This window comes from Prenolepis imparis, unplaced genomic scaffold (genome assembly GCF_030444845.1).
Source record: "Prenolepis imparis isolate NDT839.2.m4 unplaced genomic scaffold, iyPreImpa1.0 SCAF_67, whole genome shotgun sequence".
Classification (NCBI taxonomy): domain Eukaryota; kingdom Metazoa; phylum Arthropoda; class Insecta; order Hymenoptera; family Formicidae; genus Prenolepis; species Prenolepis imparis.
The window spans coordinates 112,739-126,568 of NW_028141225.1; the positions used below are offsets into that span (position 1 = coordinate 112,739).

Below are 13,830 nucleotides of genomic sequence, written 5' to 3' on the forward strand. Positions count from 1 at the left end.
CTTTCCCGCCGTAGATTTGAGCGACGATGAATACGAGCTAGGTCTAGCGGATTTTGAGACTTATCACACGATATCGAACGTGAATTCCTCGAATAATAAATTTTACTTTGGCAAAGATGACTCCGAAATTACGATTCCCGAGGGATCGTACGAGCTGCAAGCGATACATGAGTTTTTGAAACATGCAATTTCACGAAAACGTCCGCGACACGCTGTTCGTGACGATGATAAAAAATACGCTGACACCACGCATATTCGGACGAATGACGACGGTGACTTTGAAGATGGAGAATATCCGATAGTGCTCCGCGCTAATTATAATACGATGAGGAGCGAGATCAAATGCGCCTACAGAATGAATTTTAGCAAGCCTAACATCATGGGATCGCTGCTGGGATTCTCGAACCGTATACTACAGCCGCGAAAATGGTACCAGTCGGACATGCCGATTAATATTATCAACGTGAACATTATCCGCGTAGAATGTAATGTGATCGCGGGCGCGTACAGCAACGGCAAACTCGTTCATACGATACATGAATTTTCACCGAAGGTACCACCAGGATATAAGATATCGGAAACACCGGCGCACATCATTTACCTGCCGATCATCGTGCGGAGCATTACGGATTTAACGTTACGCGTTGTCGTTCAGGACAGACGATTGCTCGATTTTCGAGGAGAAGAGATCACCATTAGGTTGCACGTACGACGACGACAGCGATAACGTACGTGTGCGGCGTATGAGATGCTCGTGTTGAACGGAACGAAAGACACGAGAGATAACACAATCTTTACGGAGCCAGCGACAACAACAACAACGTCGACATTCGCTAATATCCAATCATCCGGTTGCACTAAGAAAAAGAAACTGAACGCATCAAACGTTGCGTTTTTACAATCTTTGAGATTCGCGGTGCGAAACATCTGAACAATGACCGACATCCTCAACATCGGAGACGAGCCAATCTTCGACGATCGCATCGTCAAGATCGAGACTCACACGTACAACCCGTTCGCTAACACAACATTCGGACACAGTGATGAGATAAGAATACCTATACAACAACAGGATCTGTATACGTTGCCGTATGAGAGTTTCCTATACATCGAGGGAGAACTAAAGATAAATAAACCAGCCGAAGGATCTGCTGTGATACTGGGAAATAATTGTGTCGCATTCATGTTCGATGAGATTCGATACGAACTCGATGGCGTGGAGATTGATCGCAACAGAAACGTGGGAATAACAAGTTTGCTCGAAAACTATATAACGATATCATCCGATAGAAGCGTGATTATGAGAAACGCCGGCTGGACTGATCCGACTACTGCGAATGGAAACTTCAATTTTTGCGTACCGCTCTACATGTTATTGGGATTTTGCGAGGATTACAGACGAGTGGTGATTAACGCTCGTCATAAGTTAATCTTAATATGATCGCGCAACGACAACAATTGTCTGTGTGGAGATTCGACGCTGGAGCTTGTGATCAACATATTCAAAATACAATGGCGAATGCCACATGTGTTATTGAGCGAGATTAACAAACTGTCGATGCTGCGCGCTCTGGAAAGCGGACATTACCTCAGCATGGGTTTTCGCTCGTGGGATCTGTATGAGTATCCGCTATTGCAGCGTACAACTAAGCATTCATGGGCCATTAAGACAGCGACTCAGCTGGAGAAGCCACGATATGTTATCTTCGCTCTGCAGACAGGTCGGAAAAACATTATGTCTGAGGATATGAGTCGATTCAACGATTGCAAGATGACCAACGTGAAACTCTATCTGAATTCGGAATGTTATCGGTACGACGATATGAATCTGGATTTCGATAAAAACAGATGGTCGATTCTGTAAGATACGTATGCGCGTTTCTGCAAGAACTATTATGGATACGAGTATCTCGAGCCGAGTCTCACCGTCTCAATGTTTCTACGTAACGGCCCATTTGTAATCATCGATTGTTCTCGACAAAACGAATCGATCAAGAGCGCAACCGTGGATGTGAGATTGGAATTCGAGTGTAAGGAGAATGTGCCGATGAATACCTCTGCGTACTGTCTCATCATACATGATCGCGTGATCCAGTACAACCCGTTGACCAACGTTGTGCACAAAATCACCTGAACGCACCAACAATTTAGAGAGAGGGGGAAGCATAGCAGAATATAAATCAAAGTGTTATGAGATGGTTGTCATTCTTCTTTATAACTGATGCATCGAAGAGAGAGATCTCGTCATATCCGTACCAATGTTTGTGGATCTACAGGGGTTTATCCTCAATAAACAATTCATTGTAAAGGAAGCGGCAATCCTGAGAAGAGGATTTATTTTATCCCATTATTTTTTCGCATGTCCTGTACCATGGGGTGTGCTCTGATAAAATCGGAGAGACACCAAGCCTCATGGTTGACTCAAAATCATCATGGATTACAATGGAAAGATGGAAACGTTCCATATAGCATGGCTCAGCGTTTGATTACAATAGCTATCGTTGATAGATCACATGAAGAAGAAGAAGAATCCATTCTCGTATATGTAAAAGGACTTGAAAATAGAGAATGGTTAGCCGATATATTGGATGGGGAAATGGTTTCATTATTGAGACCTTGGATGCTGATTACGACGATATCGAGTCTCTAAATAATCTAGATGTTAAAAACACTATGCGATATGGAAAACATGTTAAGAATTGCGCATTACAAAATGTATTCAAAATATTTAACTGGTGGTCGCAACGCCAGAAAGAATTGCAAGATTTGGAAAAATAAAATATTTAAACATTAATGTTTTATTTTTTATTGCCCCTCCTCATTCCTTCCCTCGCGAGTCGTTTAAGAATTCTTTTTATCCGAGCACCGTCTCTCCCTTCTCCTGAATTTCAGAGCGCCAATAGTATTCTAGAATCTCCCACCACATTTACCCCACTACTTTGAAAAATAAGTGTCACGTATATTCTTAATTTTATACGATCAATGTTGCGTTAACCGTTCGTGCTGGTGGTTCACTTTTAAAATCTGGAAATATGTACTACGCTGAAAGAAGCAGTGGCTCCGGCAGACGTGTGAATAATTACGTACCGAGTCGTGATGACACTCCATCGTTTGAGAATAAATGTGACGAGTAAGTTTTATTTAACTTCTTTCTATGTTTATATTTTTTTTTTACAAATTGTATTATTTTTAAACTAATTTCGTTTTTACAGCATTTTGTTGGAGCGTCGTGCTGTTCATATACTAGGCAGGCGATACGCATTGACAGTTACCGAGTTCAAATTCCTCGCAATTGGTATCAACGTGGGTCCACCGAGTTACGTGGAGATCGTTATAGGAGATCATCGAGGAAAGGAACTGATACTATCTCTCGAAGCGTGGAAGGGACTCTACGAGCAACGTCACAATATCCAAAATTTTCTTCGGTGCGACTCGAAAGATGTCCACAGTTTTATAAGCGTTGGACCACTAACAGTGAGATTTCCTACGATTAACGACGCCAAGTTAATAAGTCTTGAATCTTCAAATGTACGCATTATGATGATCGAATCGACGTTACACCATATGTTCGATCTCGATCCATGCATTGATGTAACTTTTGACCGATTGGTTAAAATTACCGATACAGTCGATATCAAGTTTACACAATTTTCAAATATCGCATCCAATGTAACGAATCCTAAAGAAGTATCAAATTAATACGCGCTAGCGACGCCTTCAACAAGCATCAGCTCATCGATTGCGAGCTGGCAGCTTTAGTTTTTAGTCCATAATATGTAAGAAAAAAATATTTAAAAGAAGAATAAAGAGTTTTTAAGTCTAAATTATGATGTAATTTCTTTGCATGCATTTCCAATCCGCACTCTTTCCCACCCGTAAACAGTTCCCTAGCTCTTATACGTATAACTCCCCAATAATTGCGTGGTCCTTGCGGGGGATGACGTCATGCGGGGAATGGGACCGCGAGGCTAGAGACCGAGAGGCTAGGGACTGAGAGGCTAGGGACCGAGAGAGAGGTAGCGCGAGAGAGATAGCGCGAGAGAGATGACGCGAGGCGCAGCGAGGAGAGAGAGAGAGAGAGAGAGAGAGAGAGAGAGAGAGAGAGAGAGAGAGAGAGAGAGAGAGAGAGAGAGAGAGATGACGCGAGGCGCAGCGTCGGCCCTAAAATCTTCATTCCTTTCCATAATATCCTAATGATTTTATGGACATTTAATGGACATTTTGTCCATAAAATGAGAAACAGTTTTATGGATTCTAGAGCGCTCCGGTTACAAGCAGCCGAACGTTGGCGCCGATACGTTGCATTCTTCCTTAAAAAATATTAAGGAAGATGTTTCGCTGCCGTTTTATGGGAGATTTTCCGCGAGGGTACAAAGCTGCCGAACGTCAACGCAAATAGGTAGAGGCCTATTAAATCACGTTTCAACATGTTCGTCGCAGCGTCGGCCCTAAAATCATCATTCCTTTCCATAATATCCTAATGATTTTATGGACATAAAATGAAAAAAACATAGTTTTAATGGACTCTAGAACGCTCCGTTGACAAGTTTGAGCAGCCGGACATCGGCGCTTGTTCTATATCTTTTTGGGAAAATGTCTAAGATCCCTCATAAAAAAGTCGTAAAGATACCATCTACAAATATTGCACTCAGAAAACTCCCCCTCCTTTGCCGAAACATCCCCTCCACCCCGCGTGACGTCAGCCCCCTCGCCGGCGAGATCCCCCCGCCCGCGTGACGCCAGCCCCCGCGCCAACGAGATCCCCCGCACCGCACACCCCCCTCGGAGGACCTATGTTAGAATTGGCCTAGTATATCTACTGTTTGCAAATCAGTCAATATAATTATAATAATTTCGTGTTATTTCGCTTTATGTTACATCAAAAAAACAGTTCAAATAATTACTCATTAGTTGGAAACATTAAACAATTTTCTTCTTCAATATTTTTCAATTAAACAAAGTGAGATCAAAATCCTCAATATCAGGTAAATTAGCGTTATAAGTTGACTGCTGATTGTTATTTGATGTTTCAACATCTTTAGCTCCTCTACCAGAATTTGATAGATTGTCTGAACTGTTTAAGAATCTGCACAAAATTAAAAATATAAATTTCGGAATTAATCAATATCATATTTTTTTTGTAAAATGTGTACGATGTATAATTGTTAAGTACAAATAATAAATATATACATATAAATAATATTACAAAAAATTAAAAAGAAATTTATGTCTCTATCAATGCTTGAAAGATAATCAATAAACAATTTGTTCGCAAAAATGTCAATTATAATTTTGTATTATTTCGCTACATCAAATAAGCAGTATAAATAATTACTCATTAGGAAAGACCATTAAAGAATTCTCTCCTCTAATATTTTCTATTGAACAACTCTTTTTTCCAATATTCTTCATTACATTATTAACAGAAAAATCGATATCTTTTTTAGTATCCTCAGAGACAGTACTACAACTTGACAAAGGAAAACTGCTTGATGTTGCAGCATATTTACCGGAATTGAAAAGATTTTCTAAACGACTTGATAATCTGCAGAATTAACACAATATAAATTTCTGAATTAATCAATATTATGAAGACTTCAAAGTAAATTATGTGCACAATAAATAATTATTGAGTACAAAGTTTATAATTGCAAACTATAATATTAATAAAACAGTTTTATTATCCAAACATTTTTTGCTCAAAATATCTATAATCAAATACATATATATTTATGTATAATGTGTGTGTATATGCAAATATGAAAAATAATAAAGAAATTCAAGACATTGAACAGTTTTAAACTGCATGGGTATATGTATATATTTTTCATTTTCAATAGAAACATAAAACATTAGAAACATCTATTTGCAATTTTTTTCTATTAATTAATTAGAATTACTTGTATTCGTGTGCGTGTGTGTCATATATAATATGTAAGTAATTCTAATTAATCCGCTACACACACACACACACACACACACACACACACACACACACACACACACACACACACACACACACACTTGTTCAAAATTTGAATTATGACTATTAAGTTTAAACTTTTGCATCTAAAATATTAGTTTACTCGAATATTTACATTTGTAATAAACATATTCTACAAATCTAAATTTTATATATTATTATTCATTATGCATAATTTTGTTCATTGCATAAAAAAATGTACATTAATGATTAAAAGAAAACAAAACAGTAATAAATCAATTTATCGATGTTTCTCTTATCCCGTTGGTATATGTTCTAAAGGTACCGAGATATTATGAGATTGAGATAAATGTATCATTAATTTAAAAGAATTACATTTATCAATCTATTCGCAAGTTTCGCATTTCTGAGTGACCTCAAATGTGTCCAGTACCCAAGTGCTGAATAAACCAATTTAATTGCTATTTCTTCACAAAGCTTATGTTTACTTTCCATGTGTTTCATTATTGTAGAACATATACGAATACTTTTTTCATAAGTCTTACAATTGTTAGTACAATTATCACATTTAAATTTGTTTCCTGATGAAGAATAGGGCAACACTCCTGATGCATCAATTTCTTTATGCATTCTTTTTATATGATCTTTAATAATATTCTTGTAAAATTTCAGTTGGTATATTGCATCACAAATATAACATACTGCATGATCTTCGTTATATTTTGCTAAATAATTCCATATCCATTGACGAGATTTATTTAATCTGCATAGAATAAAAAGTAAATTGTTGGAGTTAACAATATGTTAAAGCCTTGCTTGAATTGTGCACAATGTATAATTACTAATACTAGATAAAATCCAATATTATTAATAAGCTTTTATTGTCTCCTTCAATTTCTTTCATCCCTAAAACTTGAATTTTCAATATTCTTAAATATAAACATTAAACAATTATCATCAAATACAAAAATGTTTACCCTGTTATTCACATACTTGTTCATACTTTTATATAGAAATGCCACAAACTATCGATTATAAAAGTTCTAAATGTAATAAATGGCAAATTTATTAATATATATTACATCATATTTTGCATATACATAAGATGTTAAATAAAAGAATTTTTGAGAATAAGTAGATTGATTTAAAAAAAAATGTAATTAACAGGTGTTCTACAATTAAATTCTTTGAATTAATTAGACTTTGTTTTCTTGTTCGGATTAAATATGCTTTCAAAATATGTGACTCTTTTTATAACCTTGTATATTTGTACTTTAATATTATATTAGCTAACAATAAAAGTTAACTCAAATATTTAATATTTGTGATAAACATCCTACATATTTGAATTTATGATTTTATTCATTATACATAATTCTATTCATTGTGCAAAAATAATTCAAAAGTGCGAAAATAAAAAATGAAATTTAATTCATCGCCGTTTCCCTTACCTTTTACGTGTCGCCATTTCCGAAAGTACAACAAATTATATTTTTTTTCTGTATTCGATAAATTTGATAATAATTAACACAAATATCAATAATGCTTGATTGTTCTTGATGTGATATAGTCTCACAATCGGTCTTATTACCTTCACTCGATCTTGCTGATATCTGCTCTGTATCATAGATCGTGCACTTCTATATAGGTACATGTGAAAAATTATTTTAACGAAAAATATACGAAAGATATACAAATTTGTAATAGAATAAAAGAAGGTCGTGGGAAGAAGTATAATTCGTTGTAGAAACATAAATATTGGTACACAATTTAAACTTGCCTAACGTTTTAAGTTTTACGATTAAATGTTAACCAATAATGACACCGAGTAGGAAACAATTTGAAAAAAATTTTATAATTATAAACATTACAATAGATGTTCGACACTTTCCAAATTTCTGAAAGATATGTTTGACTTAGCAGATATTACTTCTGTCAAAATAATTAGTGTAAATCACTAGGCTAACAAAAAAGACAAAAATACGGAATATCAATTTTTAATCAGTTAATATATAATAGACTTGTATGTGTATTAAATAAATTAAAAATATATTTATTTTATTTATTTTTATTTTATTTTGTTTTATTTATTTTATTCATAAATTTGCATTAATTTTACATTACTATTATCACTTTCAATGCATCGGATCTATCAAGAAATTATGTATAAACACAAAAATCATTCTTGCGAAAATATTTTGGTTTAATACTCTTTTAAAAGAGTATTAAATTCTTACAAAATCTAAAATAAAATTATATCTTTCTTTCTCTCATTTAACATGAAATATAAGTAAAATGTATAAAAAAATTATTTATATATGAACTATAAAAAATTTATATAAAATTATTTATTTTTGGCAATCCTTAATAAATAAATAGTTAAAAGAATATGTGTGCATATAGATATAATTAATTTGTATGTTAAATAATGCAAGAGACAAAAGCAAACGATTGTTTATCAGAGGCTCTTTAATTTTTACACTTTTTTGGAATTATTTAAGTCAAAACTGAAATTATTGCAAATTGTATGAATGTATGCAATTGCTTGATATAGCAACTACTTGATACAGCACAAGATGTATTACTATGCTTATGTAAAATACTATTTTATTAATGACAATGTATCAACTTTATATTTTTCTTCTTACATTTACAGTATCGCATAAGAACACATATTTTTACCTGAACAAACTAAAATGTTATTTATAAAATAACTTATGTACATTATTAGTACATTTTCTTATTAGTTATTAGTACATAGTTATTTTTACATTTTATTAAAATTATTTCTGTGGAATATATAATTATAATATATAGAATATATAATTGTATAAATTATATATATATATATATATATATATGTTATAAATATGTTATATAAAATATATATAAATACATAAAATATAAATATATTATATAAGATATTTAAAAAATGATGGATATCTAGATAAAAGACATTTTTCAATGTGTGGCGATGCTTACTTAGGAAATAGTTAACACATTATATGTTTACAGATAATTTTATACAGTTTTACAAAATTATTTCACGTTATATATATTATATTGTATATATATATAATTGAATATATAATTAATAATTATAGATTATACAAGATATAAAATACATGGAGAAATAATGGATATCTGTAGAATATACCTATAATTATAGATTATACAAAATATTATTAAGAAATATAAAATTTCTTATATAAAAATTTTTTTTAAGTTGAACAAAGAATTTATGCATAAGATGCTCCTCAGGTAATTACGGACGAGATCAGGGTGAACATGTGAAGAAATTGAATAGTGATTTCCACAATGTTGCACCTCTCAGTTTATACTACGAAGAGCAATACCGTCTTCGAGATACACAATTTCGAGATGAAATAAGCACTAGTATTCGCGAATTCTACTTCGACAATGAAGACATCGATGAATCCGATGAAGCTAGATTCAAAGTCATCGATGTAAGTCCAAATTAAATAATATAAATGTTAATATTTTTGAAGTTTTAAAACGAAAAGAATATATGATTTCATTTTCTATTTTTATTATATAAAAAATAAGACATTTTCTTTAACTCGCAAATAGAGTATACAGTTACTACAAAAATTATTTTATTCTAAAAAATTATTTAATAATACTTATAATATGTTTTCTATTTTTTGCAAAATTAATCCAACAAGAGAATTGCAGTATTAATTTAATTACTAATTAGTTTCTACTAATTACTATTTAATTACTAATTAATTTAATTAGTTTCTGTATTAATTTAATAACTTTGCAGATGTACAGCGACGCGTGGTTTAATCACGGCACTCACGAAGCTATCCAAGACTTTATTGTGAATCAAACTTCACCAGTCTATTATTACTACTTCGCGTACAAAGGAAGCGCGTCTTTTAGCTCGATATTCGGCGATAGAGAGAAGAATTATGGAGTGTCACACGCGGACGAATTGCAGTATTTGTTCCCTGTGGATGAACAATTGTTCGTGGAAACGGAATTGTCCAAGGAGGATAACGAGATAATCAGTATCATGACCGAACTCTGGTACAATTTTGCAAATTCCGGGTAAGTGTTAATATTTTAGCGATAAAATTTATTACTGAATACAACCAGCTATCTCACAATTCGGATTTACATCGTGATTTTATTATGACTATATATCAGAATTGTATACATATACATATATAAGTTTTATAAAAATATGAAAGACCAGTATATAATACAATTAATATTTAATCACGATAATAGTTAGCATAATAATGTCTATTTTTTGCATTATTTTATCATGATTATCTTATAATAATTATATAATGAGTTAATAATGGAGTTATAGTAATTTTTTCTTTTGATTATACGTTGAAAATGAAAATTATTAGTATATAAGGTACATATTACAATAAAATTCTTTAGAAATCCAACGCCAAAGGTCACGAAGGCAATTCCCATAAAGTGGAAGCCGGTGAAAACAAATTATTCACCAGAGTATCTATACATAGGAAATTCGTCTAAGATAATTATGGAAAACAATCTTCTCTCGGAAAGAATGACATTTTGGAATCAGCTAACACATCGGATGAAGTTACATAGTGCAGATTTAAAAAATTTTAAGGACGAGTTGTAATTCACAGTTGTAATTAACATTTTTATAAATTGTTGTACGAAGATCTTTCAGTGATTGCAAGAACTTCAAAATGTTGAGATCTCTTAAGAATTTTTAAGAATTGATTTTCAAAATTTATTTTATAAGAATATATTTTTAATCTTAATTGAAACTTTATAAACAATTTTATAATTAAAATTGGGTTATTATAAAATTTTGTATTAAAATTATTTTAATAAAGATATTAAATCTAATGTATATGTTCTCAAGTTGCATTTTCTTTATATTTTTTCTACAAGGCTTAGGCTTATTCTGTTTTTTTTCTTTAAGTCTAAGTCTCACTTCATAAACATCAATGCATTTTATGAAATCATTTGGTATCAATGCACATTTTCTTAATTTCTTATTCATAGATATAGTCGTAAAATTAAGAGTCATAATTTTTATAATCTTCCTATTAACAAATATTAAAAGATAAATATATATCTTGTGATTATTAATTTTCTCAAATAGTAATAACATAATCTGTGCACAATTTTTCTGTTATTTTAACATGAACAGTTATATTCCATTTTTTAAAGAGTATATGATATTTTTCTTAAATTTTCTGAATCTAAAGAATAAAATATAATTATTATAAATTCCCATATTTATGATTATATATTTACAATTATATATCTAATTATATATTTATAATTATATATAAGTAGATATACTATACCAATTCTAACTCAGGGGCAATGAGGGTGGAGAGGGGCGAGGGGAACCTGTGGCGCGGGGGAATGACGTCACGCGGGAGGGGAAATGACGTCACGCGGAAGGGGGAAACGTCCGCGATATACCGCGAGGGGTCCACGGGGTGGGGGGAGCGTCCGCGATTTTGGTGCCGGGTCCGCGAGGGGTCCGCGGGGAGGGGGGAGCGTCCGCGATTTTGGTGCCGGGTCCGCGAGGGGTCCGCGGGGAGGGGGAAGCGTCCATGATTTTGGTGCAGGGTCCGCGAGGGGTCCGCGGGGAGGGGGAAGCGTCCGCGAGTAGTCCGCGGGGTGGGAGAGGCGTCCGCGTGGTTAGTGTCCGCGAGGGGGCCGCGGGGAGGGGGAGCGTCCGCGATTTTGGTGCCGGGTCCGCGAAGGGTCCGCGGGGAGGGGAAAGGGTCCGCGATTTTGGTGCAGGGTCCGCGAGGGGTCCGCGGGGAGGGGGAAGCGTCCGCGAGTGGTCCGCGGGGTGGGAGAGGAGTCCGCGTGGTTAGTGTCCGCGAGGGGGCCGCGGGGAGGGGGAGCGTCCGCGATTTTGGTGCCGGGTCCGCGAAGGGTCCGCGGGGAGGGGAAAGGGTCCGCGATTTTGGTGCCGGGTCCGCGAGGGATCCGCGGGGAGAGAGGAATCCGCGAAAGACCGCATGAAGCTTTTTGGGTGAGGGGTCCGCAGGGAGAGAGGAACGCGAAGGAGAGCGCGAGGCACACGTGAGAGAGATGACGCAAGCGCGGCGTATATGCAAAAGCGAGAGAGATAGCGGTCGCGAGATGATTCAGCGAAGGAGAGCGCGAGGTGTTGCAGCGAGGCGTATATGCAAGAGCGAGAGTGATAGCGCGAGATGAGAGGTAGCGAGATGACGCGAAGGAGAGCGCGAGAGCTGATGCAGCGAAGGAGAACGCAAAGAGAGAGGCGTTCGTAAGAGAGAATTTTTTTAATTAATATTTTTTTTCTTTTAATATTTTTTTAAATTAATAAGATTTTAATAGGAGGAAAGGAGAGAGGACCTATTCTAAAATAAATTATATATTTTTTAATATTTAAAATAATGTTTATTATATAACTCTGTGTGTGTGTGTGTGTGTGTGTGTGTGTGTGTGTGTGTGTGTGTGTGTGTGTGTGTGTGTGTGTGTGCAATCATACAATTTTGTGTGTAAATTTAAAAATTTTAAATATAAAATATAATATAAAATACTATGATGGCTGCGTCATGATGATCGAACCAGGTGGGTCGATATGATATTTCGCGATGATCGACCCATGTATCACGACTTGTGGTATGAGGCGGAGGCTGTGAGGTGGTGGCTGCGAGGTGGTGGGGCGGTGGCTGCGAGGCGGCAGGGCGGAACTCCTACATGACAGAAATTTTTTATTAAATATATTATTTATTTTATTAATCAATTTATTATTTTAATAATTTATAATTGAAGAGAAATACTTACATCAATTATTCCTCCTCAGAGGATTCTCTATGCTCAGCATAGTAAAATCTAGAAATGCTCGACTCGAATAGGAGAAAGCGATTTTTCGGATCAGCCCATAGTTTCATAGCCCATAGTTGATATTTTAGAGCATCAGTATGAGGTTTTTTCAAACCTATTTCGCGCCCATGTATCATCTGCACGATTAAATTAACCGGAGTGTTTGTCGATACTGCCGGAACATTCATATCTACGCTTAAGAAAGGTTTGCGTAGCGATCTTTTTAAGTCTTGGAGTTGCACGATTCGAGCTTTCCGCGACTGCAAATTTCCAATTAATAATTTCTTGGGGTTGATTTTCATTCCGAAAATTCTCATTAGTTCTTGTGGACATTGTCCTTCTAACAAGTCGATACAACCATCACAATCTGGCTCCCACATACAGTAAAACGTTTTATCAATTTCATGTGGATGCAATCCGATTAAATTATGTTCTTTTAGCTCAGCAGCCGTCACCAACACAAGTTGTTCCAGTAATTCAATGCATTCCTCCAGAGTTAACATCTTCACATCACTCGTCATTTTCACAGCACTTTAAGTGTTTTAATTTTTAAACAGTTTAATGTGTGCAAGTAGGACACACACTGCACGATAAAATTTGATTTAGGGAGCATCTACAGTTGCAACACGTTTTCCCTTCAATTAGAGTATATCTTACAGTTTCATACAACCGCACAGCACGAGCATGCGAGTAGTCTGCTACTCTATGACACGACACATATATTATAATGTTGCTCCCCTCTTGATTTTAATTCTACATCTCTCTTCATCTCTTCATCTCTCTGTTCTAACTGGAGTATCATCTAGCTCATCATTTTTCTACATCTCCAGAGAGTTTTGTCGACTATGTATATCAGACAGGGAAGAAATAATTAAACACAGTTTAACAGTAAAATAATTTTATTTGTTGCAAGCATTATAAATAATTTAATTTATAACACAAGTTATCAATTCACAATCTATAAGTGATTCGCTATTAAACATATTACTATCACGTATCGCCTTTGCGGCATTGCTCACATCGCGGATATTATCACATTGTGAAATATT

The 13,830-nt window shown here is 34.8% G+C and overlaps 1 pseudogene; it reads left to right on the top strand.

The window, feature by feature from the left end:
- The first annotated feature begins 1,771 nt into the window (after positions 1–1,771).
- On the top strand, positions 1,772–10,610 carry LOC145947334 (uncharacterized; annotated as a pseudogene).
- Positions 10,611–13,830: the final 3,220 nt, after the last annotated feature.